Genomic DNA, 26,768 nt, shown 5'->3' on the forward strand with positions numbered 1-26,768 from the left:
AGTTGAGTCCAAGGTCGTGAGTGAGTGGATCAGTACAGCTAATGCTGACTACATACGGGAAGCAGAATTAACTGACAGCCAACTCACTGACGCTGTAACTGGAAAAACCGATAGGAACGAGAAAGATGATGACTACAGCGAAGACAATGAACCTACAGATAGAGTATCACATGCAATACTAAAAATGCGTTTGATATAGCCCTTCAATAAATCGAACAAAGCGCTCGGTCTACCCCAATAGATCAAAGTTGTCGTCTGCTAGGCAAAAGCAAATTACGGACTTTTTTTGTCCCGCTTATGACCAGTACATTTTCTTTCACCTTGTAAATTCTCATGTTTTAAATAGTTAGGGGTAATTCAGTTGGATTTCAATGCACTACAGATGTTTCTACTGACAGTAACAATATATTACCATATGATAGACGTTTTTACAGTACATTACACATTCATGTAAAGAAATTTGGAAATTTGTGGTAAGGTATTATGGGACCTAACTGCTGAGGTCATCAGTCCCTCAGCCTAGACCGTACTTAATCTAACTTAAACTAATTTACGCTATGCACGACACACATACACCCATGCCCGAGGGAGGACTCGAACCTCCGAGGGGGGGGGGGGGGGGGGGGGGGAACCTCCAGGACCGTGAGAAGGCGCCTCAGACCGCGCGGCTTCGTGTAAGGTGTTTTAGTGTATGAATGCTTTCTTACTGTTTTTACATATTTCAAACAGTGTCTCCAGTTGAACATTAAAGTTTTGCTGTACAGTACTGTGATATTATGAATCAATAAATGTGTTCCTCTGATAACACGATTTTCTCTGCGTTCTATCATGCTCCCTGTCCAATAGCCGATAGATTAGTAAGGCTCTCCTGTAATTTACATACCTGCCAACGGTGTGTACGTGTCGGGTACTTTTGGTTTTTTGTCAAGCAGCGTACCTGTGACCCGTCGCGAAAACCCGTTCCAGTGTGACCAGCTGATCTGGTGCTCCAAGGTTGATTGTTCAACCCCGAAAATACTGAAATAGGAATCAGTTTTTTGTACGGTGTTTCGCGTACAAGACGCAGATCCCGTGCTCGAGGAGCGGGGTAGGCCGGACACTATATTTAGCGTGGGCGTCTCGGTGCCTGGCGGGGTGCTTCCCTCCGCCCCGCCCCGCCGTGGCGCGGCGCGGCGCGGCCGGTTTCTCCGTATGGCGCTCCCGCTGCCGCTCCGTGAGTCAGTTGGGCCGCGACCGCCGGCCGGTGTGCATGTTGTCGTGAGTTGAGGCAGAGCAGCCAGAAGGGACGGCGCCCACGTGCACGCACCGCACCGTCACGTGACCAAGCGCGCGCGCTCGCCACTAACCGTAGCCGTCGCCGGCGAGACACCGGCGCGCCGTCGACAGGTTTGTACCCGACATTGTTCTCCTGAAGGGCAATGCTCTACCAGCGGCCGCCGACGCTCAGTCAAATGTTCGTTTGAGCTAACACATTAACTGTTGCTTTCGAACCTACCTATCGTAGGAAGATTTGGAAATAAATACAACGTCTCTGTTCTGACCACGCTACAACAGTGCAAGGTGGAAACTTATGGAGTTATAGCATAGGTTGGAACCGTTGTCAGTCTTCTACAAGAAAAAATTACATTTATACAATAGTGCTGGCAATTTCCAGTTGAGGCTATTGGGATGTATATTTTCTACGGACCGACCAAACTAACACATCTATTTTTGTTTTTTGTGATTGTCAGTGTTTTCATTATAGAGCTGGTGGCTTTAGCGGCTTGTTTAGGTTTGTTTGGTTAGATTTTTCCGTTGGAACACTTTTTACTAACGTTTTGGGGATGTGGTCATGAATCGAATGTCAGTTTGTTTCTTTCATAGTTCCTTGTTTCGTGATTTGTTGGTTAGTTCTCTTAATTTCTCCTCTGGGTTAATTTTTTTCCTTTGTTTTTATGTTGCTTCCTATTATACTGTCTATACTTCAAGTTTAGTTTGCAAGGGTTTGCGTTCTCTATTAGGCTTCCGGAGACAGTGTCAAGCCTGATTCGTGGCATAACGTTTAGACATCCTCTAGTTATCAGTGCGTGGCGTTGTACATTATGTTAAGACTTCATTACATCAAAGTCAGCCCCCGGTAGCTGAGTGGTCAGCGCGATGGAATGTCATACCTATCTGTTAGAGACTCATGCCATTTTGTCATTATAGTGGATAAAATATATTACTTCATATAAATATCTGTCATCCATAGAACAATGAACACGTTTCCTAACGAAAATATTTTGAAGGCCACATGAGGTATCTGTCGAAACTGGTCTCTCTCTCTCTCTCTCTCTCTCTCTCTCTCTCTCTCTCAAGCTACAAATGAGATTATCAATCAATACATCTGTAAATTCGGCTTCACACTAACGGATATATTGTATTTGCTGGCAACGATAATCATAAGATTTTTAGTTTCTGATTTCGTATCCATCGCTAATTCTCATAACTGGAAATCATTTTAATAGAACAAAGGACACGTTTTCAACTAAAAAAAGTTAGGGTATGAGATGTAGAATTTTTTTGTCCTCCGTTCGCAATACAGAAATAAACAGCTACGATTGTTCATGAGACGGCAAATTGATCGCATGTCTGAAATGTGTTATAACAATTACTTTTTCCATTACTTGCTTCATATGATTTTGATTCAAGTGTGGTAGCCAGAGGCAGCTGAATGTCAGCCCCGGAATTCACTTCTCTTCAGGTGGTGAAACTATCATTTTCACCTAGTTGCCAACATTTAGGGCTACCTGATTCTTTATGGAATAGGGGAAATAAGTTCCACTCTCAAATGGTTGTAACCTTTTTCTTCGTATATGGATACCTTCTGAGTAGTTTTTAGAAAAGGGAAAGATATAATTGAATGATAATGGCGTGGTTTTAAGTGGAAATTAAGTTTTTTTGTAATGTAGTACAGTGACGTATTTACCTGCACAAAGATAGTCATTTACATTCAACTGTAGATAAATCTCACTTTCCCATACGTAGTTCTCTGTTCTGACCATGTGGAAAGCCACCGAAACATTCCACAGGGCCAGTTTTGCCGATGTCTGTCGTAAAATAATTCCTCTCTCTTTGGTTTCCCGATACATTCCCATTTATGGGCTAGCCGTAATTCTGTCATAACAGCTATACCCGCAGAAGAAAGCATAAAATCAGTGCATCTTGACAGTCACACTCGAGTTTAATTTTTAAGTTAAGTTTACGTTCTTTCATTCAACTACGAAGAATAGAAGAAACGCCTTTAATAGTTTTAATACCCTCAATACCTCCATAACTAAGATGGATTCATTGTGTAAACTGTCTGTAAGTACTGTCAAAGCAGCTGAATAACGTAGCAAACGTTTCTGTAAGCTTGCTTAACTTATCCTATTCTTCTTTTCCTAGTGCACAGTTAACTCTCATATGACTCTTCCTTGACTATTATTGAATTAACTTAACGTCAGAGACTGAGAAGATTCAAAGAACAGTTGCGCACTTGGTCACGAGATTAGTGATTGAGAGCATCACAGGGGTGTTTAACAAATTCCGATTGTAGATAATACAAGAAACGCTGTTAACCGCCAAGAGCTTTACTTGCAAAATTCAAATGGGCCAAGTTCCAATGTGGATCAAGAGATGTATCTCTTCTGCAATTATATGCTGCCAAATACTCTGGCCATAAGTGTGAAATTAGATAAATTTGTGGATTTTCAAAGGGTTCCAGTAATCTCTCCCAATTCACCATCCCGAATGAAACGGCGGGAAAAAGGGGGTTGAGGGAATTCTGCTACATAATGTACCTCCCGCCTACCGTGCCGCAGCTTGCGTGATGCAGATTTTTTTTAGCCAGAATTCAGAGATACTATATCAGCATCATTTGCTGTTTTTATTGTTCTAATGGACAGTCATCCACGTCTTGTCGTAATGAATCATAGTTCCTGTGCTCTTTGGGTTACATCTCCATTTACGGGCGAGTCGTAATTTCCTCTGTCATATGCCGCCGTTCCCGTGGAAGTTGGCAAAAGTGTGTGCGTGGGACTCGGTGTAGGATAAGGAGAACTGATGTAGGCTCTTACAGCAGTTCACAATTTCAAGTATACCCGCTGTGCAAATGTTCCATGATATACCTGAGAGAACAGTCGCAGTTACCGATATTTCACGGGTAACAAAATTTTTAGGAAAGAGTACCATATATTCTGTCAATTAAAAATTTACTTTGGCGATTTGTCAAACACAAAAAATCTAAATTACTCCCTTGGCATACATTTTTGCGTGGGACATACATTCTTTCCCATAAAATTCCAGCGTTATTTTCTCAACGTTCCAGTTAACTCTCATATGACTCTTCCTTGACTATTATTGAATTAACTTAACGTCAGAGACACAGAAGATTCAAAGAACAGTTGCGCACTTGGTGCAGGGAGTGGCAACTGTCCCTTAACATAGACAAATGTAATGTATTGCGAATACATAGAAAGAAGGATCCTTTATTGTATGATTATATGATAGCGGAACAAACACTGGTAGTAGTTACTTCTGTAAAATATCTGAGAGTATGCGTGCGGAACGATTTGAAGTGGAATGATCACATAAAATTAATTGTTGGTAAGGCGGGTGCCAGGTTGAGATTCATTGGGAGAGTGCTTAGAAAATGTAGTCCATCAACAAAGGAGGTGGCTTACAAAACACTCGTTTGACCTATACTTGAGTATTGCTCATCAGTGTGGGATCCGTACCAGATCGGGTTGACGGAGGAGATAGAGAAGATCCAAAGAAGAGCGGCGCGTTTCGTCACAGGGTTATTTGGTAACCGTGATAGCGTTACGGACATGTTTAGCAAACTCAAGTGGCAGACTCTGGAAGAGAGGCGCTCTGCATCGCGGTGTAGCTTGCTCGCCAGGTTTCGAGAGGGTGCGTTTCTGGATGAGGTATCGAGTATATTGCTTCCCCCTACTTATACCTCCCGAGGAGATCACGAATGTAAAATTAGAGAGATTAGAGCGCGCACGGAGGCTTTCAGACAGTCGTTCTTCCCGCGAACCATACGCGACTGGAACAGGAAAGGGAGGTAATGACAGTGGCACGTAAAGTGCCCCCCGCCACACACCGTTGGGTGGCTTGCGGAGTATGGATGTAGATGTAGATGTAGTTATGTTAGAGTTTTAGTTCTACCGCAAGCCCTAATTGCTGCGTAACAATTTGTGCTCTGTCATATCTACGTAACTATAAACTGTTCGATAGGTTCATGTGCCTTCCACATCGGTGTCACACACACACACACACACACACACACACACACACGCACACACAAGTAGTACAAACACAGAATTTACGTAACAATAACTTTAGATTTACTTACTTTCACTAACAATGATCTCTCCAGTATGATAACTATAAACGAAACACACGTAGCGATCTCCTGCAATAACGTAACGCGCGCCCACGCACACATAAAACAAAAAGGTTTATAGCTTACTTTTTCGCTGTTCATGCAGTAAACTTCAACACCTGGGCATGACGTTTTAGTTTATTGCTTCTTTACTGCTGACTCTGTTCGCAACACATTTTGCAGACAGTATCCACGTATATCACTGAATTCACCTGCAAAATTACGTCATTGAACGACACGTTCATATAAATTGAGATGTCTGAAAAACTAGCTTTTGCTTAAAACTGAACACACATTGGAGGTATGAATTAAACAACGCCTTCAGTCACAACTTTTTCGTGTTTTGTTAACAACACGATGCATTTCGGACCCTGTGGGTCCATCGTCAGGTGTACTTTGTCTTTATACAAGTTTTATTTCTTCTCCTGAATGAGGTGAAACGCATATTTCACCTCATTCAGGAGAAGAAATAAAACAAGCAGAGCGCGGTCCTGCATGGAGACAGCCACGGCGAACGTCGCAGACGCGAAATGAGGGAAAGCCGTGTGCCCGGCGTGTTTACACCAACTTCAGTGGGTCGTGCGCATGACAGGTGTTTTCATTTACATATTCTGACACGCACAGCGCCATCTGTTGATCAATTTTCACACTATTTTTTTTCTTCTGCCTTAAGTTTTCCCCCTTCTCCGATAACATTCCGTTGCAATTTGACGTCATTCTGACCAGTGATTTTATTTCTGCGGCGTTTTGAAAGTTTAATTGTAATCACCCTGTATATCAAAATTACATAGTGTTCCAGTGGTTTCATTTCAGCAAGCTAGCAGCCTGCCACCTCCCTTAGAGCAAGAATTGGAAGAAAAACGATGAGGTTCACGATTGGCGATAACCACTTTGCTAACAATGGTAACTGCAAATAAATGGCACAATAAAAAGTGTCACAATGGTTCGTCGTTCCGTTTCGTCACATATCGGATTTGTCTTGAACACTTCATGCCGACTTCCCTATTTTTATCGTTTCTGCAAACGCCAGCGATCTAGCAGTTGTAAGGTCAAAATTGCGTGGTGAAGTTAAACATCGCAGTTTCTGTTGGTAGCGCCGAACGTCGATTAAGTAAACATATTCCCTCACGCGTCACCACCTCCGCAAAATCCAATTTTGTCATTTACATTATGCAGTAAACTTCGTTTTCAGAGACTGTTTTTGAAGAATGCCGACAACTGTTTTTGAATAATGCCGACGTGAAGAAGTAGAATAGACTTGTATGGTCTGGCTGGCTGGCTGGGAGAGAAACCTAGAAAGGAGAAACAAGGCTGCAGAGTAAATGAAACCCATTCTAGTCCCGTAACAGATAACAGAAGGAAATAAAGGGACTGACGAAATAAGTACTCCGGAACCATTCTATGATTTGGGATGGTTGTGCGTTCTGGTTCAGTTCTGCGTTTCTCGTATGTAGACAATCGTGACCTCCAGTTGTATATCGTAACCGTGTTCTTGTACGTACCGGGAACATTTTTTTCACGTCAAGACCCTCTAAACATGTGAACATGTTCCTGCAAAAAAGGCAAAGCTAGTACCCAACATTACTGTTTAAATTTTCATTTTTCATCCAAATCTTTTATTTTTCAACAAATCGCAAAAGCCAGTAAATATGGTAGACTGTGAAATTTCTAGCTGTATCATATTTTAAAGAAGAATGACGATCCTTCAAGAAGTGGAACCGGCAGCTGTGGAGTATGATGCTTGAAACCGGAAAAAAGTGCCATCTGCAGGAAATGCCTCCTCTCTTGTGATTCACAGACATTCCTTTTATTGGGGTTTTTGTGTTTGTAATTTTTTCTTGTTGTTCTTCTTTGTAGGCCCCCAAAGGGCCGTTAATGCAATAAATGATGATGATCATCATCATATTTTAAATTACGCAGCGTGTTTGCCTGTTTCGAAGATGTTTCGATCGGGGTTAGTGCTACAATGTTACGAATGGTGAATTGTGAGAATTTTGCAAAACCTTAGACCACTCTAACTAATGTGTAGTTCGTTGAGCTTTTGAGGCTTAATTCTGAATTTTCCGTGAAATGTTTTAACAAGTAAATAACGACGAATTTATCGTAAATATCAAAAGACAGTAGCTACGTGTGTGTGAAACTACAAATCCGAAGTTGGTGGTTCAACTCATTTACAATTTCATCCGTCAGGTAAACGTAGCATTTCCATCTGTTAATGCCCCGTGAATGTGAGGAAGAAATACTTGAACTGTCTTTCGGATTCCGCTTTCCACATATATATACATTTCCTTACAGCTATGGTGGTAAAGTGTAGGCGAAGTGTGGTGAGCGAACTCTGAGCTCTTGCAAAGGCCGGCGAACAGAAGTGAAAGTACAAATAGAACGAGTCAGTCTCATTTCAAAAATGGTTCAAATGGCTCTGAGCACTATGGGACTTAACATCTGAAATTATCAGTCCCCTAGAACTTAGAACTACTTACACCTAACCAACCTAAGGACATCACACACATCCATGCCCGAGGCAGGATTCGAACCTGCGACCGTAGCAGTCGCGCGGTTCCGGACTCAAGCGCCTAAAACCGCTCCGCCACACCGGCCGGCCTCAGTTTCATTTGAAGAGGGTATTAACATTCAGGAAAGGCGGAGATACCAGCGTCAGTGTGTGAGTTGGGTCGCCAATATGTGCGTTAGTTCTAATGGTCGAATCATGCAGCTGTGACAGTCGAAGAATTCACTATTTTTTTGAGTTCGTTTTGAAATGCCGTTGGTGATAAAGATATGGGTCTCTTTTTTTAGTTTTGTTCAGTACGTATTTACTGATGTGAGATAAAGGGATGTACAGCCCGAATAATTGGACTGGAACGTGTCTCCTGCAACCCGCAGCTATAGCTTTACCGCCGTAGGTCATTATACAATAAACCGAAGATCGAAAGAGATGGATAAGGGGATAGCAACGCTCAACTGCTTAAGGAAAACGCAATGATGACATTCCCTCCAGCGTTAACCGGTTGCAACAAGTTAATAGGTCTCGCGGAATCCTGAAACCCTGCCAGGGGTGTTGTCTGCGAGGCAAGCATTTGCGGAATGGCAGAAGTGGACGTTCAGTATGCGCGAACACGCCGGCAGTCTTCGGCCTGTAAGGCGCGCCGTAATGGCGTGCATTGTGTAGGGGTAGGGGGAGGGGGGGGGGCGTCTGCCACGTGCTTCTCGCGAACTGCGACCGCGGAAACCGTGACTTGCGCTGCATTTCATTCAAAGGGAAGCCGCACTTGTTTTAGCGAAACAGTATGCTGACCAGTATACACCGGACAATTTTGCCATATCATTGTAGAGTACATGATACTAGTTACATGGAACGAGAACACAGCTGCAAGCTTGCGCACAGGGCTTTGACTCTCATTAAGAGGTAGGTAAAATTACAAAACCAGCTGGGACAGACAGGGTAACGCTCGGTTTTAGAGCCGATATTCATGACCTTTATCCATAAAATAAATTACAAAACTGGCTTTACAACTGTATTTCCACCCTTAAGATCGTATTACGTCTTACTTTTCAAGTAAAAAATCTTACACCCAGTGGCCACTACAGGACATTGGCGAAAGGTCCTCGCAGAGTGCGAGGGCGGTTGGTGGGAGCGCTGAACGCCACACTTTTCAACATAGAACAAAATTGCAGAAACTGATTTGAAAATGTGATATTGTTTAACGTAGTACGTAGAAATATTGAAAACAGTTTTTAACAAAATGGCTGAACTTTGAAAACGTCAGTATTTTAGACAAAAAAGTCGTTATAAAAACTTTCACCAAAAATCGAAATTAAAATATATCGCTAGAATCCTACGTACCACAGTAGAAAAAAACGCCGACTCATTAGTCAAAGACATAATTTAATTGCATGTGTATTTCATGACTTACAGCTCTGCCAAATTGAAAAATATTGTTTTGGAAAAACAAACATTTAAAGTTTGTTAAAACTGAACATATCTTTAATCGGCATTGCGCATCGTACAGTTGACTTTTTTTCACCGATGTCGAAACACTTCAATTTTGAAAAAAATATATCGATTAACTGGTTTTTGTTTTTCAATCTAAGGATTTTTTACGCGACTGGGATTACTTTTCGAACCTTTTCTATCCGTATAAATACGAGTTTCTCATTTTCAAGCATCCACGTGTTACTTCGTATGACAAACGAGCGAAATGACACGTTAAGCAAACGCCAGACAAGCACTTCCTTTCATCCTGTTTACCATAAGCAAAACATAACAAAACATGCTACGAAGATAAACCTTGTCGAGAATAATATTTTAGTTGATACTAATGTCTTCTGTGATACTATTCGAAACTGACAGTTTCATCTGTAACTATATGTTACATCGATTGTATTCGAGCGCAAGAATGAGCCAGACCCTCTTACAGTCCATCGCAGGTTTAACGATAATGACACACTTCATATGAAATGATCTTAAAAATACTCTATAACATTTTAAGCAAATAAAAAATTAGGCAAAAGGTTTGTCCTAGTGTACCCCCTTCAAACCCAAGGCCTCCAACAACCGTTCAATCCCTCTAGTGTTGGCAAGTCGCTGGCGAAATGAGAGAACATGGCAACTCTTAGTAAATCCTACGCAGACAGCACATACAACTTTCCTTCATTTGGTTAACTGGCGACTGTGACGACAGGAAGGTTATATGGCCAGTCAGGTGAAATAAAATAATTTTGACAAATAATGAAATCAGCAGATAATGAATGATGGGATAACTGCTGGGAAAGAGAAAGTGCATATCTTGTACAATCATAGAAGCGTGAAAACATCCTTGAAGAATGAGTTTCGGTGTAGCCAAGCTTTGATAAAATATTGGGTGATTAGGAGACTATACAGGATATGAAGTTTAGTTGAGGAAACACGCTGCCCTGGGAGCAACAATGACCGGTCATCGAATCGAACTAGGTTAACAGAAAAGAGTTAAGTCAAATCACCTCCATGCAGATTCTCTATGGCAGAGTTTGTCGTAATGTGGCGTCCCAATGTCTCTGCATCCCACGCCCGGATGTTTTCTACGGGTGAGAGATTTGTAGAACATGGTGGTTAGGGCGACACTCGAACGCCCTCTGTTTCGAGGTAGATAACGACGCGACAGGCAATATAGGTCTTGGGTTTCTTGTTGAAAGATAGTCACGGCCTTCACGCATCCGAAATGTAACAAGCCGCTGCCCAATGCTATGCGAACCAGAGGTGATAGTGTTGTATGCCAGTGGCATCCCGTACCACCCCTCCCTCTAGATGTATGACTATTACGAACGCAATATGGTAAAGCTAGTTCTCTTCGGATACACCCATCCTGATGCGGTACGCTGAACCACGACTCGTCTGAAAAGACTACATGCTGCCATTCCTGTATCCAGAGTCATCGCTGGGTGCACAGCAGACAACGCGCCCGTCTCTGCCGCGTCAAGGGAGACCACAGTAATGGTAGCCGCAGACTACTACACGCTGTCCGTCTGGGTACTTGTCTCGATGCGAACGAGCCTATTTAGTCGTCCCAAGTACGTGACGTGACTGTACGATACTGCACGGCCGACCGAGCAGTATGTCTGCTTGGTCTGGTGCTAGTCACGTGGGAACGTGGAGATCGTGCAACGCGTTGAGCATATCTGTTCTGCACTGTCCAGTCACATTGACCTGGTCACCTGTCAAAAGCCTGGATAACCACCTTTCGCACCGCGGATCGCTGCGAGACGTTCAGGAAGTGTCGGTGAGGTGGTGGACGTGGAATCTTGCGACTCCAGGTTTCTCGTTTGAGGATCCATGGCGCGAACAGTTCGATGGAGGCGATCTCACAGATCCTCGGTTGGGTTTAAATCCGGGGAGTTTAGTGGCCAGGGGAGTACGGTGAACTCATCCTGGTGCTCTTCTAAGCACGCACGTGCAGTGCCCGCTATCTAACACATTGCATTGTCCTGCTGGTAGATGCCATCGTGCCGAGGAAAAAAATAGCTACATTTAGGGGTGGACATGGTTCCCAAGTATGCATATATTTGGTGGTCCATTATGGGTTCCAGAATGGCGAGATCACCCAGGGAATGCCACAACAAAACCATAACGCTCGCTCCTCCGGCGTGGACCCTCCCAATGATTGTTGCAGGATCCTTTCTTTAAAATGTTTCACGCCACCCGATGGAGTATAAAACGTCATTCATCTGAAAAGGCTGCCTTTCGCCACTCATTGGTCGTCTAGTTGCGCTATTGGCGTGCAGATTCCAGCCTTCGTCGCAGATAAACAGAAGTCAGCGTGGCTGCACGAACCAGGCGCCTTTTGTGGAGGCCCATACTCACTGACGTTTGCTGAACGGTCGTTGAGGAGAGGTAATTGGTAACCCCTTGGTTCATCTGGGCGGTCAGCTGGTCAACCGCTGCACGTCTATTCGTCCTTACACATCTCGGCAGTCGTCGTTCAGCCCTGTCATTTATGGCCCGTGTTGCATCACAAGTGCCTCGGCGCCAGTTTGGATGGCGCCATTTTGCCATCCACGGTATAATTTAACCTAGGCGGCACGCGAACATTTTACGAACTTGGGAGTTTCGGAAATGCATCCACCGTTGGCCCGAAAATCAATGATCATGCCTACGTTTCCGCATTAAAACAACGGCTGCACTGTTCATCCCCCTCCTCTCCCACGTGGCCTTCACATACAGTATCCTGCTAGTGCTGCCACATGCCGCCTGCGAGTAGTGCACGCTAACGTCAAACGTAGGCGGTGGTCACATTAAGGTGACTGGACCGCGTGTATTCGTATAACAGTCGTGGGATGTCGACCAACACTAGCAGCAGTGTGACGTAACAATGAACTGGAATCTCGACAGCCCAAGATCCTGCGATGTCGGATTCGACCACGTGCTGGTAGACGCTTCTGCTCCTTGCACGAGCCATAACACAGTCTTCTCACAAATAAATAACATTCAGATGCCATTTCTGAATGAGAAACACGCGGCGTAAACTTTCGTTCTCTGCTCCAGTGGCGGACACTTCAAGAAAGGCGTTACGCAATACGGAGAGGTTTATTATCGAAATTACGAGAGAGCACATTCCGGGAAGAGATGGGCAACATATTACTACCGCCCACATATATCTCGCGTAATGATCACAACGAAAAGATCCGAGAAATTAGAGCAAATCCGGAGACTTACAAGCAGTCGTTCTTCCCACGCACAATTCGTGAATGGAACAGGGAAGGGGGGATCAGATAGTGGTACAATAAGTACCCTCCGCCACACACCGTAAGGTGGCTCGCGGAGTATAGATGTAGATGTAGATATCAGACATTCGTCGTCCAGTAGGTTTGTCTTCTACGTCTGTGTGTCCAGATTTGACGGTACAGTCCAAAGTTAGAGATCCATAGATTACCGCAAACAGGTAATCCATCCTTCCACCAGTACCCTTTCTTTTGTACGCTTCCTTTAATAATTCGCTCTTCGTTAACTGTTTTTTGAAAAACAACGCCGCAATAGACAAATCGTCTCGAGGATGAACGGCCTAGAACTGAGACCTCCAAATGGTTAAAACTGGGGTAGCCAGATTTCCCGTATTTTACGGGCTCTCCCGTATTTTGCCGACATTTCCTGCTGTCTGTACTACACTGGAGAGCGAAAGAAACTCGTACAACTGCCTAATATCGTGTAGGGCCCGCGCGAGCACGCATAAGTGCCGCAACACGACGTGGCATGGAGGCAATTGACACCATGAATCCTGCAGAGCTGTCCACAAATCCCTAAGAGTACGAGAGGGTGGCGATCTCTTCTGTTCAGCACGTTGCAAGGCATGTCTAGGGAGTTTGGTGGCCAGCGAAGTGTTTAAACTCAGAGGAGTGTTCCTGGAACCACTCTGTAGCAATTCTGGACGTCTGGAATTGCCCAAGTCCATCGGAATGCACAATGCACATGACTGAATGCAGGTGATCAGACAGGCTGCTTACGTACGTGTCATCTGTCAGAGTCGTACCTAGACGTATCAGGGACCCAATATCACTCCAACTGTACATGCCCCATACCATTATATAGCCTCCACCAACTTGAACATCCCCCCTGCTAACATGCAGGGTCCATGGATTCATGAGGTTGTCTTCTCATACCCGTACACGTCCATTCACTCCATACAATTTGAAACGAGACTCGTCCGAGCAGGCAACATGTTTCTAGTCAACAGCAGCCCAATGCCGATGTTGACGGGTCCAGGTGAGGCGTAAAGCCCTGTCTCGTGCAGTCATCAAGGGTACACGAGTGGGCCCTCGGCTCCGAAAGCCCATATCGATGATGTTTCGTTGAATGGTTCGCACGCACACACTTGTTGATGGCCAAGCACTGAAATCTGCAGCAGTTTGCGGAAGGGTTGCACTTATCTCACGTTGAACGATTCTCTTCAGTCTTCGTGGGTCCCGTTCTTACAGAATCTTTTGTCAACCACAGCGATGACGGAGATTTCATGTTTCACCGGATTCCTGATATTCACGGCACACTCGTGAAATGGTCATACGGGAAAATCCCCACTTCATTGCTACCTCGTGTTTACCAATTTCACGAATATGACGTATTTGATGACATTGTCCCTCATTTTTATAAAGGTTTATATATTTGTTTGTCCGCAGCTCGTGGTCGTGCGGTAGCGTTCTCGCTTCCCACGCCTGGGTTCCCGGGTTCGATTCCCGGCGGTGTCAGGGCTTTTCTCTGCCTCGTGATGACTGGGTGTTGTGTGATGTCCTTAGGTTAGTTAGGTTTAAGTAGTTCTAAGTTCTAGGGGTGCTCAGAGCCATTTTTTTTATATATATTTGTTTATTTATCCTAACGTTTCTCTATCATTCATGTTCGTCGTTCCCAAATCACTAAGACACCACCAACGAAAAGGGCGCACTATAAGTGTGTATCTGCCCCAATGATGACTAACAAATGGACGGATGTAAGAAACAAAAGTTCTGTTGAACTCAAGAAGGTTGAATTAAAAATTTCAACTTTTCTTGTCGACAGTTTTTTCAGATATGTAAAAGATAACGTCATATTTTTTAGTGAGAGCAAAGGAAGTGGTAAATAGGAATAGAGCTGTAATCTTGTGATAATTGTTCTAATTGAATATTTTGGTAAATATGAATAGTGCTATAATGGTACGAAAGTTGCTGTAATGAAATATTTGTAAGTATCACGTACAATGGCGAATTCTCTTTAATTTTCAAGCTGTTTTGTAAAATCAGCTTCAATGCGTTATGCGTGTCGGGAAAAACTCTATTTGTGTACACTTTTGTGTACAAATGCATATAACGGCCTCCTAAAAGTAAAACATGCCGATAATGCCACGATGGAACTATTATGGCCAACATTTCCAAACTTTCCTGTAGTTTTTTAGTTTGAAAACTAGGCAATCGTAGTTAACATCAATGTGACACAGCGTCATGTTAGACTTAAGTGCATCCTTCAATCGTTTCTTCGGAGCTCCCACACAGGGTCTGCCCTTTCTTAACTCAATCTAAAACTCTTGTTTGGAGATAAGATAGTAGTCATTGGTGTCTTAAAACCACCGCTTCTATACTGGTTGTATGTGCATATTCAAGGATGCTGACATTTGTGCATCTGACTTGCCGTTTTATATGCAGATTCTTCCTCAAAATATCTGGTGATATTGTTTCATTAAAAAAATGCCGTGTGTTACATGCCCACGATTGAGATAAATAAAGTGGGATGGGAACTACAGCCGAATTGTACACAAGGATCTTTGTTGTAACATTGACATCATAACTGTCAAAGGCTCGATATCTTAGTCAGAGAATGTAAACGTCGTTAAACCAAACTACTATGTGCATTGCTGATCATTGGCATATCCAAGTATGACGTACACTTCGTAGAGTGACGAGTTTATTGCACTGAATCTCATTTTGAGAAGACAGAAGGATCGATCAGTTTTGCTTGCAAAAAACATTAAAAAGAAAAGACCGCAAAAATATTTATTTTAAAACAGTCGGTTTTGACAGGCTTTGCTGTCATCTTACGGTCTTAAAAAATCTTTGTTGTGAAACGCGTTCATTTTAAGTTGGATCTCACACCACATTGTCACGTGGATGAAAAAGTACATTATAAAAGGTTTGTCCTAACTAAAATATGTGCTGTTTTTTATGACAAACATTTTATAATGTGCTGGTTTTTATCCAGGTGACAACTTGGCGTGTGGTTCGACTGAAAATAAACACGTTTCATAACAAAATGGTTTTTAAGACCACAAGGCGTCAGAAAAGCCTGTGGGAACCGATTGTTTTTAAATAAAGAATTATTAATGTGATCTTGACTTTTGAATGTTTTTCGGCAAGTTTTTGCGTACTGTCTTCGTGGTGTTGCAATTTTGGCATCCAGCAGGATAGATGTGGATGCCGTAGTCCTTTTTGGTGTGGCAACTATTAGAACTGTCACAAGCAGCTGGTGACAGTTGCCCTCGTGTGAAAGCAGTGTAGCGTCCCCGACCCGAGCCCTTCCACCTGGGAGCGCGGCTGGCTGCCCCTCGCAGCTGCAGAGCGCGCCGACCTTGGGTCGTGTAGCTCCTGCTTTTTGCTCTTGGCCGTCTCTGCGGGTCCAGGCGGAGCGCGGGCACCTTGTTCAATGCCCCGGCGGCTCTCTCCCCTTGGGCTGCACCGCAGTGAAAGGCGCAACGCACCGCCCCTCCAGTCTTCCTCGCAACAAGATGGAAACCGCCGAGAACGTTCGCTCAGACTCTTTGTCGTAATTACGTGTCCTCACCAACAGGCGTGGATCCAGGGGGGGGGGGGGGGGGGGAAGTCTGGCGAGTCATGAACCTGCAATCTAAAGAACAGTTTACTAAATGAAATCAACAGATGTGAAGCTTCTTGAGTACCCCAAGAGTCTGTTTTGAGGTCTACTGTATGCGATATACAGGGTGTCCGAAAAGTCTTTCACTGATTACATAAATTGATAACTCAGGCTAGAAGTAAGATACAAATATGAAACTGGTGTCTCATTGTTTACAAACTGTCAAAGTTTTTTTCACACATCAGTAAACTTCCACATGAGCACCCTTGGTAGCACATCTAAGCGATATTCAAATTCCGTCCACACATTTGCCGACATCACTGGAGGGATCGATTCAACGACTGGTTATCCGTTGCCGCAGGGTTTCAAGATCTGGTACGTGTTCGGTAGACCTCGTCCTTGACATATCCCATAAAAAGAAGTCTAGTGGGGTAATGTCAGGAGAGCATGGAGGCCAAACCGTTGGCCCATCACGACCAATCCATCGCCCAGGAAAGGTCATATCGAGATAGGCACGGACGTCCAAACCCCAATGAGGCGGTGCACCGTCTTGCTGAAACAAGACATCGGGGTGGTACTGAAGCAGCTGAGGAACAGCATACAGTTGCAAATACACTGCAGATGTGATGGTGGCCTCAGCGAAGAAGAATGGCCTGATAATTCGATCGCGCAATAGCGCGCACCAAACATTCACCTTGGGACTGCCTCTGGTGCTCTCCATGACTTCGCCAGGGGGTTGTGAACGCAAAATGCGCACATTATGGCGATTCACTACTCCACTGACAAAAAAGGTCCCTACGTCGGAAAAGGCAATTCGTCTGAGGTAACCATCATCGTCCTCAATACGTGATAGCATTTCGACCGCAAAGTCATATCGACGTGTACTGTCATTGGGCAACAAGGCCTGAACGATTTGCACTTTGTATGCACGAAACAATAAACGTTTGTGTAAAATGCCATGGAGAGAGCTTTTTGGCATCTGTAATTCACGTGAGGCCCTGCGCATCGATTTCTTCGGACTTCACAGAAAAGACTGCCTTACAGTTTCCACCCTGTCTGCTGAGGTTCTTGGTCGACCAGACCTCGGAAGGTCAGCAACCGATCCTGTATACTTGAACTTCTCATACCAGGCTTCAATGCTCTTGACATCAGGTGGATTCCTTCCAAATGTTGTCTGGAAGTGTCTCTGCACTGTGGTTGGTGATCCTGTCTCATGGTACCACAGGACACACTGTGCCTTCTCCTGATTGGTTAACATGGCTTCTTGGGCACTGCACCTCATCATCCACTGCTTACGTACTGCGAACCTAAAACAGAAAAAAATCTTTACACCCTGTATATTAATTGATACGGCTATAACGTTGGAAGTTCCATGAGGCCTTCTTCAGATGATGCTGTTGTTCAATGGAACGATGTAACGCCAGAAGACCGCAGCGAAATGTAGGAACACCTGCAGGTGGTCCACGGTTGGAGCAAGGATTAGCAGTTGACCCAGAAAGTAAATAAATATAACATACTGCACGTAAACGGGTGAAGAGATCTACAATATTCTAATTACGTTATTGGTGAGAAATTATTGGAAACTGTAACAACCATGAAGTACCTAGGAGTAACCCTACCGGGAGATATACTCTGATCAGCCAGAACATTATAACCACCGAACTGTTGTCGATATAAACCCGTTCAGGCGATAGTAGCGTCACCAGGCGAGGAATGACTGTTGGTCACACACACGCACATTGCCTGTAGTATCAGTGGCCGTGCTGCCCTTGTCTAGAAAGGGGCAGTTTGACCAGTGGTAGATTGTGGTGGCCCGGAGGCTCGGCACGGTCATTTTGTAAACTGCACGTCTTGTCGGGTGTTCTTTGAGTGCTGTGGCGAGTGTCTTCAAGGTGTGGCGAAACCAAGATGAAACCACGTCCAGACGCTGTGCAGTTTGGCGGCCACCCCCTCGTTACAAATATCGGACATCATACGCTGGGTACACCAAGACAGGTGGCGAACTGTGGCGGAAGTAGCATCGGACTTCAGTGCTGGACTGAGTACAAATGTGTCTGAACGCACAGTGCACCGAACATTCCTAACGATGGGTCTCCGCAGCCGACCACCCATGCGTGTGCCAATGTTTAACACCACGACATCGGCAACTACGACTGAAATGGGGCCGGTCGTTGTGGTCGAGCGGTTCTAGGCGCTTCAGTGCGGAACCGCGCTGCTGCTACGGTCGCAGGTTCGAATCCTGCCTCGGACATGGATGTGTGTGATGTCCTTAAGTTAGTTATGTTTGAGTGGTTCTAAGTCTAGGGGACTGATGACCTCAGAAGTTAAGTCCCATAGTGCTCAGAGCCATTTGAACTGAAATGGGCACGTGACCATATACAATGGACGTTGGCGCAATGGTAGACTGTTGCATGGTCTGATGAATCCCGATAACCTTGTTCATCATGCCGATAGGAGGGCGCGAATCTGTTGTCTTCCAGGGGACCAGCTGCTTGAGACCTGTACTATGGGACGCGGACAAGCTGGCGGCGGGGGATATGCGCGTAGGCATTCATTGGTCCGATGGAGCTCGTGCAAAGCACCATGATGACCAAGGAGTATCGTATCGTTCTGGTTACAGACCACGTATGCCCGTTCATGACGATCATGTTCCCTGACGGAAGATGCATTTTTCTAAAAGATAATGTGCCATGTCACAAGGCCATGAGTATGATGGAGTGGTGCGAGGAACACAGCGGCGAGTTCCAGTTGATGTGTTGGGCCACCAACTAGCCAGATCTGAACCCTATCCAACACACTTGGGATATGAGTGAACGTGGCGTCAGAGCTTATCACCCCCCCCCCCCTCCCCTCCCCGTAATTTACGGGAATCAGGTGACTTGTGTGCAGATGTGGTGCCAACTTCCTCCAGCGACCTACCAAGGCCTCATTGCTTCTATGCCACGACACGTCGCCGCTATTATCCATGCCAGGTGGGCATACCGGCTATTAGATAGGTGGTCATAATTTTCTGGCTGATCAGTATAAAGTGCAATGAGCATTTAATAAAAAATGCAGGGAATCGAGATGCTAGACTAAGATTCATGGCAATAATTTTAAGGAAATGTAGTTCATCCACATAGAAAACACTTCTTAGACCGTGGGTCATGGTGATCTAGTGGTAAAGAGTATGCCTGGAGACAAAGGTGTTGCGGGATCGAGTCCCGGTTGGACCACTGAAATTTTCAATCTTTGAAAAAACTGGCACAGTGCCCTTGGAGAAATTTCGCAGTCACTAATTTAAAAAGATTTTTTATGGTCTGTCTTTATTGCGTTATTTTTTTAAATGATCCGTTTCGGTTTAATATGAGCCGTTCTCTAGACAACATAAAATAACTTACCAAAAAATACTCTACGAAATGCGTAATATTATCGTATCATACCGCCACCCAGTATCAAATGTACCATTACGCACCCGATTGTATGGACTACAAGGGTAACTCGTCCAACTGTCGGCAAAATGCCAAGTCACAGGACAAAAGTGGGTAGGTAAAATCGACGTTATTAATGTAGTCCACAACGCTACTGCCCACAAGCGATGTCAAGTACATTTGCTACGTTTGAATGAAAAATATGCAAATAGTTAATAGTAACTTTTTAAAACCATCTGGAACAGTATTGTCACCAAACAAATAAAAATTATCACCTTTCGTATCGCTCTTAATTATTTCCCTATGTCCCCATCGAGGTACATCAACAACATATGTCGGCAGCTGACGGTTTCCAATTAATTATCATTTATTCTAGAGAAGCTACACGGTCATCAGTGGTATCTGTTCTTTCGAGAACAGTTGCTATCTTCATATATATAGTTAAATGGCTACCCAGCCATTGATCTTCGTCTGTGCGAATGCGTACAGGTTGCCCGAACTCTTACGAGAATCGTCACCTTAGTGTGCGCGAGTAATGAGTGGATGGACAAATATCTATTAGGTATATTACATAGGTAGATTGTGGACAGCTGGGAATGTGGGTCTCACGGTAAGCGTGCAAGGCCTAAGTCCCTGCAGTCGCGCTATTCATCTGAGTCCTCGGTGGCTCAGATGGATGGCGGCACGGTAGCTCAGCGTGTTCGGTCAGAGGGCTGCTCGCCCTCTGTAATAAAAAAAACTGAGTAAAGGACTCAACGATCAACTTGAACGTATGTCTTGTGACGTCCGCCCAGATCAAACAACAATACCGAAAAAAAAGAAAAAGAAATGGATAGAGCGTCTGCCATGTAAGCAGGAGATCCCGGGTTCGAGTCCTGGTCGGGGCACACATTTTCAGCTGTCCCAATCGAGGTATATCAACACCACCTGTCGACAGGTGAGGGTTTCAATTAATTATCATTAATTTCCCTAGTGTCGGGTTAGTAGTTGCCTATGTGTGGCACTTCTTTGTTATATTGTGTGTGACGCTTTCCAGTTAAGCCTCCGTTACAAATTACTCTTTATTCCATTTACATTTAATAGTTTTGTGTTGGAGAAACAAATTTTTTTCGAAGTCTCTAAATAATTTCATTTTTCTTGTTATATGTTACTTACCCCTTGTTATCGATTTTTGTTAGAATAGTTTCTCGAGCAAATTGAACACTTGATCTTAAACCTATGATAATTTGAAGTGTTGTTTAACTGAGGGAACAATCTCGGTTTATATTCACCTTAACGTCACAGAGTTTTTCGGGGATGAAAGCGGTACACGGGCCTACATTACGCGCATTTGGCCGCGCTGCCGACATCAGCTATTTAGGTCGCCTGGTGTCTGAAATCGAGAATCTGCAGATTGTCGCTCATAAAACACAGGAGCTGCAGTGAGCCCACATTTCAAACTGTGGCGAGGATTCAGGTCACTCTCGGAATATTAATAGCGGACCAGGAGGAGGCCAAAGTAAGAGAAAAAATACCGACATCAATTCTGCTTCAAGAACTGGGAGATATTTGCATGTGGTAATTTCTAACATAATGATCTCCATCGGCTCACGTGGCAGTTTTTGGTTTTACCCTAAAACAGTGCGTATACCCGCTGGCAAACTTTGTAATCGAAAGAAACTTAAATGTTGAAATGCCGAATCCACGCGCGTCCATGTCATAGCTAATAGCCTGTGACCACTGCCTACAACGAGACCAGTGGCGACGACACGGGTCACAAATGAAGAAATCCGCTGAACTAAGCGACATTCAGAAAGGGCAGATTGTGGCCCAGCATCTGGGATCGAGCATCTCGAAAAAGTCGAACCTGTCGGTTGTTGACGTGCTACTGCTGTGAGCATCAATAGCAACCACAAGTAGGCGAGAAAATGTTGGACGTTCACGCCTTATCACATGACGTGAAGGTTCGAGACTTTCCCACTGTGTGAAGCAGGATTGGCGGACACCTCTAACAGTTCTGACGACAGAGCACAGTACTGGTGCACGCTCAACTGTTTCTGTTACGATAACGGGCCCCGGCACGAAACCTGTCATCGGGTGAATAAAAAAAAGTGAAATTTGCAACTTTGGCTGGTTTTTCATTGTACTATTTCGGAGCAAGATATCGTAGATTATGAGTGCTGGGGATCATCGATATTGGACTGTGGATCAAGAGAAACGTGTCACCTGGTCGTAAGCCGGCCGCTTTGGCCGAGCGGTTCTAGGCGCTTCAGTCTGGAAGAGCGCTGCTGCTATGGTCGCAGGTTCTAATCCTGCCTCGGGCGTGGATGTGTGTGATGTCCTTAGGTTAGTTAGGTTTAAGTAGTTCTAAGTTCTAGAGGACTGATGACCTCAGATGTTAAATCCCACAGTGCTCAGAGCCATTTGAACCATTTGGTCTGATGGACTAAGTTTACTCTTACACCACGTCCACAGTCGTTTCCGGGTACACCGTCATCCAGGCGAATGGTTGCTCGAAAGATGCACCACAACATGGTCGCAGATTTCTGACTGCTATGGGGGAAATACACCTGGGCTTCCAGGGGACATATGGTGGTAATCAGAGACACCGTGACACCTGTGGACTATATGAATATTACTTCGTTCCATATGCATCCCTTCACGCCCTGTGTTTCCTGACGGCGACGGGAACTTCCACGAGAATAACTGTCTACCTCTCAAGGCCAATACCGTGCTTACAGTTGCTCGAGGAGCGTGATAATGAACTCAAGTTGTCTTCGCCACCAAATTAGCCTGATCTGAACCCGATGGAACGCGTCTGTTACGCCAACTCCCCGCCCGCATACCATCGGGCCGTAATTTACGGGAACTGCGTGACCTGTGGATAAATACCTGGTGCCACATTCCTCCAGAAACCTACCAAGCACTTGTCGGATTCAGGCCTCGCAGAATCGTCGTTGTTGTGTGTTTCGAAGGTCGACCAACTCGCTGTGAAGACGATAGTTATAATGCTTGCGCTCCTGTGTGTATGAGTTGCCTTTTTTCTTTTTTTTTTTTACTTGTGATAGTGTAAAGACCAGAATTTTTATTATTTGTCACGACCGATAACAACGCATACCTCCCACTCTTCTCGAACCGTTGCTCGAACTTCAGATAATTCACACCTTCTTTCGAGACGGAATTCTAAAGCGGATTATTTTCGGACTTAACGCGTCACCAAAAATTACTGTTCACTTAATACAACTTCAGAGTGTTTTTGTCTTTTCATCTTCCTGTAGTCATACATTTACTAGAATGGGCGTTCAACAAATAGTGGCCGGCCGAAGTGGCCGTGCGGTTAAAGGCGCTGCAGTCTGGAACCGCAAGACCGCTACGGTCGCAGGTTCGAATCCTGCCTCTGGCATGGATGTTTGTGATGTCCTTAGGTTAGTTAGGTTTAACTAGTTCTAAGTTCTAGGGGACTAATGACCTCAGCAGTTGAGTCCCATAGTGCTCAGAGCCATTTGAACCATTTGAACAAATAGTGCAAAACACTTTTCTGGAAGCAGGGTGGGTTTATTCAGGATTCCAATATACCATATTGTTCCCCACTCTTATAACTACAAAACTCTGTTTTTCAACATAATTTCGGTTCAGTGCGACTGACTTACGCCACCTTAGTGAGACGGTCTCTGCGCCTCCATGTTCTATCACTCTACTGCCTGACGTCGGCGCTAACGTCTTGCTGCATCAATAACTTCTCCACCATCCACGTACTGCTTCCCGCGGGGTACATCCTTCCTTGGGGCAAACAGATGAAAATCTGAACGTGGGAAATCCAGGCTTTAGGGTGAATGAGGAAGCACAATCCAGCGAAGCGTGAGCTAGTCCCGGGCGCGCAGACGTTTGTGAGGCCTTGCGTTGCCATGGAGAAGTTCCTTTGCGTCCGTCGATCACCTCGGAAGGAGTGCGTCCGTACTTACCAACACTGCAGGAGTCACAGCTGTGTGCTGCCGGCTGGCACGCGTGAGATCGGACAGGTTTAGACCACCTTGTCGGGATCGTGACAGATGCCTCGCCCAACGAGTCACCATGCTTTTGTTCACTGCCAGACTCCGTAATCATTCTGCATGCGCATGCTCTGGTTTTCATCCAAAAGAAACTCAGGGACAACTATCTGCTTGGAACGCACCTCCGTTACGGACGCCATTTTGAAGGCTACGTGTACGCGCCGCTACCTATCGGAACTTCGTGAAACTACCGGGTCTGAAATGGGAATATTCCACGATATCCCGCCACAAATTCCGCATATTTTAACCGAGATTGGCCGAGAAAAAAATGCCTTGCGTTACTTAATTAACACCTCGAAAATCACTTCCCAGGAATAAAACGATGCCCTTACAAAGCCATCGGCTTTAATCACCAGATACCATCGATATCAGACGTTTGGATTTCAACGTTTACTTGATTTTAAAGCCATTTTAGGAATGAAGTGATCAGTGTGACGGTTGGGTTGACTCTTAATAACTTTCTCCTAATTTGAGGTTCTCGCGGTACACCCTTCGACATGAAGCCGTAAGTCACGAGTGTGCACGACCTCGCACTATCCATTGTCAAGAACCACAAATGATCAGGTCGCGATTAAATTCACTACTAGCCCGTATTTTGCCCATTCAGCGCTAGACTGTCACGCTGGCAGCCACTTAATCTCTAACTTCCTGGGTTCCTGACGCACCGAACTAGTCCATTCGTTACGCTAATGGGAGGTCGCCCTCTCTTCAGAATTGTAGCCGTCACTTATTCGTGTCATAACTTCTCTCTTCCAATAGCCCCTTTCGAAGTCTTTAACCGATTAGTCCTCACACCCCTGGGAATAACCAGACTTCCCGCAATCTACCTCGTCCACTGCAGCCGATACAGAACGTGTCGACGTAAGGCTTTTTCCATATTAAAATCTGTTGCAAAAATGCTACTCTTGATGATTCCTCCTCTCCCCCCCCCCCCCCCTCCCGCCCCAGGCTCTTACATCTTGTTCCTCCCATGCTCGTGCTTATATTAGCAGATTCCTAGGATATTCGTTCCAAATCCTGTTTAAAGTTGTTCATTGAGCACCGATAGCGTCTTGGCTCTCACAATATTTCTAGTGCTCCCCTGCAGTCCACCAGCACCTGAACTCCATTCTCCGCAAACGTATACTCATCCAGGCACGCACGAAACTCACAGTCCCTCAGCACCAGCCTCCTCCAAACTTCGGCCCATCGATCCCATGGTAAGACGACCTTTCCTCGAGTATATACAGCATCTTTACATCACTCCATTACCAATATTCACTTCCATTCATAGCTCAATCTGTTTAGTAAGACATCAACTGTATCGCTGAACGATTAAACACAATTCTGTTATTTGTAAGATTCGGATCCAAGTGCAATGTCCCTGGTTTTGAGTTTCCCCTAAATCGCTTGAAGAGGAACGCCAGAATGATTCCTTCTTTGCACTTGCGCAGCAGAACTACGAGGTGCATTCAAGTTCTAAGGCCTCCGATTTTTTTTTCTCCCGACTGGAAAGAGATAGAAACATGCGCATTCTTTTAAAATGAGGCCGCGTTCGTTGTCAATACGTCCCAGAGATGGCAGCACCGTACGGCAGATGGAATTTTACCGCCAGCGGCGAGAATGAGAACTGTTTTAAATACTTAAAATGGCGACGTTTTCCTTACTTGAACAGCGTGCAATGATTCGTTTTCTGAATTTGCGTGGTGTGAAACCAATTGAAATTCATCGATAGTTGAAGGAGACATGTGGTGATGGAGTTATGGATGTGTCGAAAGTGTGTTCGTGGGTGCGACAGTTTAATGAAGGCAGAACATCGTGTGACAACAAACCGAAACAACCTCGGGCTCGCACAAGCCGGTCTGACGACATGATCGAGAAAGTGGAGAGAATTGTTTTGGGGGATCGCCGAATGACTGTTGAACAGATCGCCTCCAGAGTTAGCATTTCTGTGGGTTCTGTGCACACAATCCTGCATGACGACCTGAAAATGCGAAAAGTGTCATCCAGGTGGGTGCCACGAATGCTGACGGACGACCACATGGCTGCCCGTGTGGCATGTTGCCAAGCAATGTTGACGCGCAACGACAGCATGAATGGGACTTTCTTTTCGTCAGTTGTGACAATGGATGAGACGTGGATGCCATTTTTCAATCCAGAAACAAAGCGCCAGTCAGCTCAATGAAAGCACACAGATTCATCGCCACCCAAAAAAATTTCGGGTAACCGCCAGTGCTGAAAAAATGATGGTGTCCATGTTCTGGGACAGCGAGGGCGTAATCCTTACCCACTGCGTTCCAAAGGGCACTACGGTAACAGGTGCATCCTACGAAAATGTTTTGAAGAACAAATTCCTTCCTGCACTGCAACAAAAACGCCCGGGAAGGGCTGTGTGTGTGCTGTTTCACCAAGACAATGCACCCGCACATCGAGCTAACGTTACGCAACAGTTTCTTCGTGATAACAACTTTGAAGTGATTCCTCATGCTCCCTACTCATCTGACCTGGCTCCTAGTGACTTTTGGCTTTTTCCAACAATGAAAGACACTCTCCGTGGCCGCACATTCACCAACCGTGCTGCTATTGCCTCAGCGATTTTCCAGTGGTCAAAACAGACTCCTAAAGAAGCCTTCGCCGCTGCCATGGAATCATGGCGTCAGCGTTGTGAAAAATGTGTACGTCTGCAGGGCGATTACGTCGAGAAGTAACGCCAGTTTCATCGATTTCGGGTGAGTAGTTAATTAGAAAAAAAAAATCGGAGGCCTTAGAACTTGAATGCACCTCGTAGTGGTCCGCCAACAGGAGGACAAAGTCGAATCGCCGGCCGGAGTGGCTGAGCTGTTCTAGGCGCTACAGTCTGGAGCCGCGCGACCGCTACGGTCGCGGATTCGAATTCTGCCTCGGGCATAGATGTGTGTGATGTCCTTAGGTTAGTTAGGTTTAAGTAGTTCTAGGGGACTGATGACCTCAGAAGTCAAGTCCCATTGTGCTCAGAGCCTTTTTTTTAAGTCGGATCTTCCAAGTACACTCTTCAATAAAATGACATCTAGGATTGGTTTTGAAAATCAGCTAGTGTTTTTTTTTTTTTCAGTGAATTTGCAGTTAAGGGAAACTACCCGGTTACGTTCAATGTTCTTCTTGGTAGTATGTCCCTAGCCCAA

The 26,768-nt window shown here is 45.0% G+C and overlaps 1 protein-coding gene across 2 annotated transcripts in view; it reads left to right on the forward strand.

Annotated features, from left to right (window-relative positions):
• LOC126192013 (unconventional myosin IC) overlaps nucleotides 1–26,768 on the forward strand; it is a 431,394-nt gene that overhangs the window by 36,523 nt on the left and 368,103 nt on the right. Inside the window, exon 1 of one of the 2 annotated variants that reach the window (XM_049932572.1) lies at nucleotides 1,237–1,386. The exons of the other annotated variant lie outside the window; for it this stretch is intronic. The gene's annotated coding sequence lies outside the window, so the exon portion shown is untranslated. Of the gene's footprint in view, nucleotides 1–1,236; nucleotides 1,387–26,768 lie in introns of those variants that run through there. 2 annotated transcript variants of the gene reach the window in all.

Source organism: Schistocerca nitens, chromosome 1, assembly GCF_023898315.1.
Source record: "Schistocerca nitens isolate TAMUIC-IGC-003100 chromosome 1, iqSchNite1.1, whole genome shotgun sequence".
NCBI classification, from domain to species: Eukaryota; Metazoa; Arthropoda; class Insecta; order Orthoptera; family Acrididae; genus Schistocerca; species Schistocerca nitens.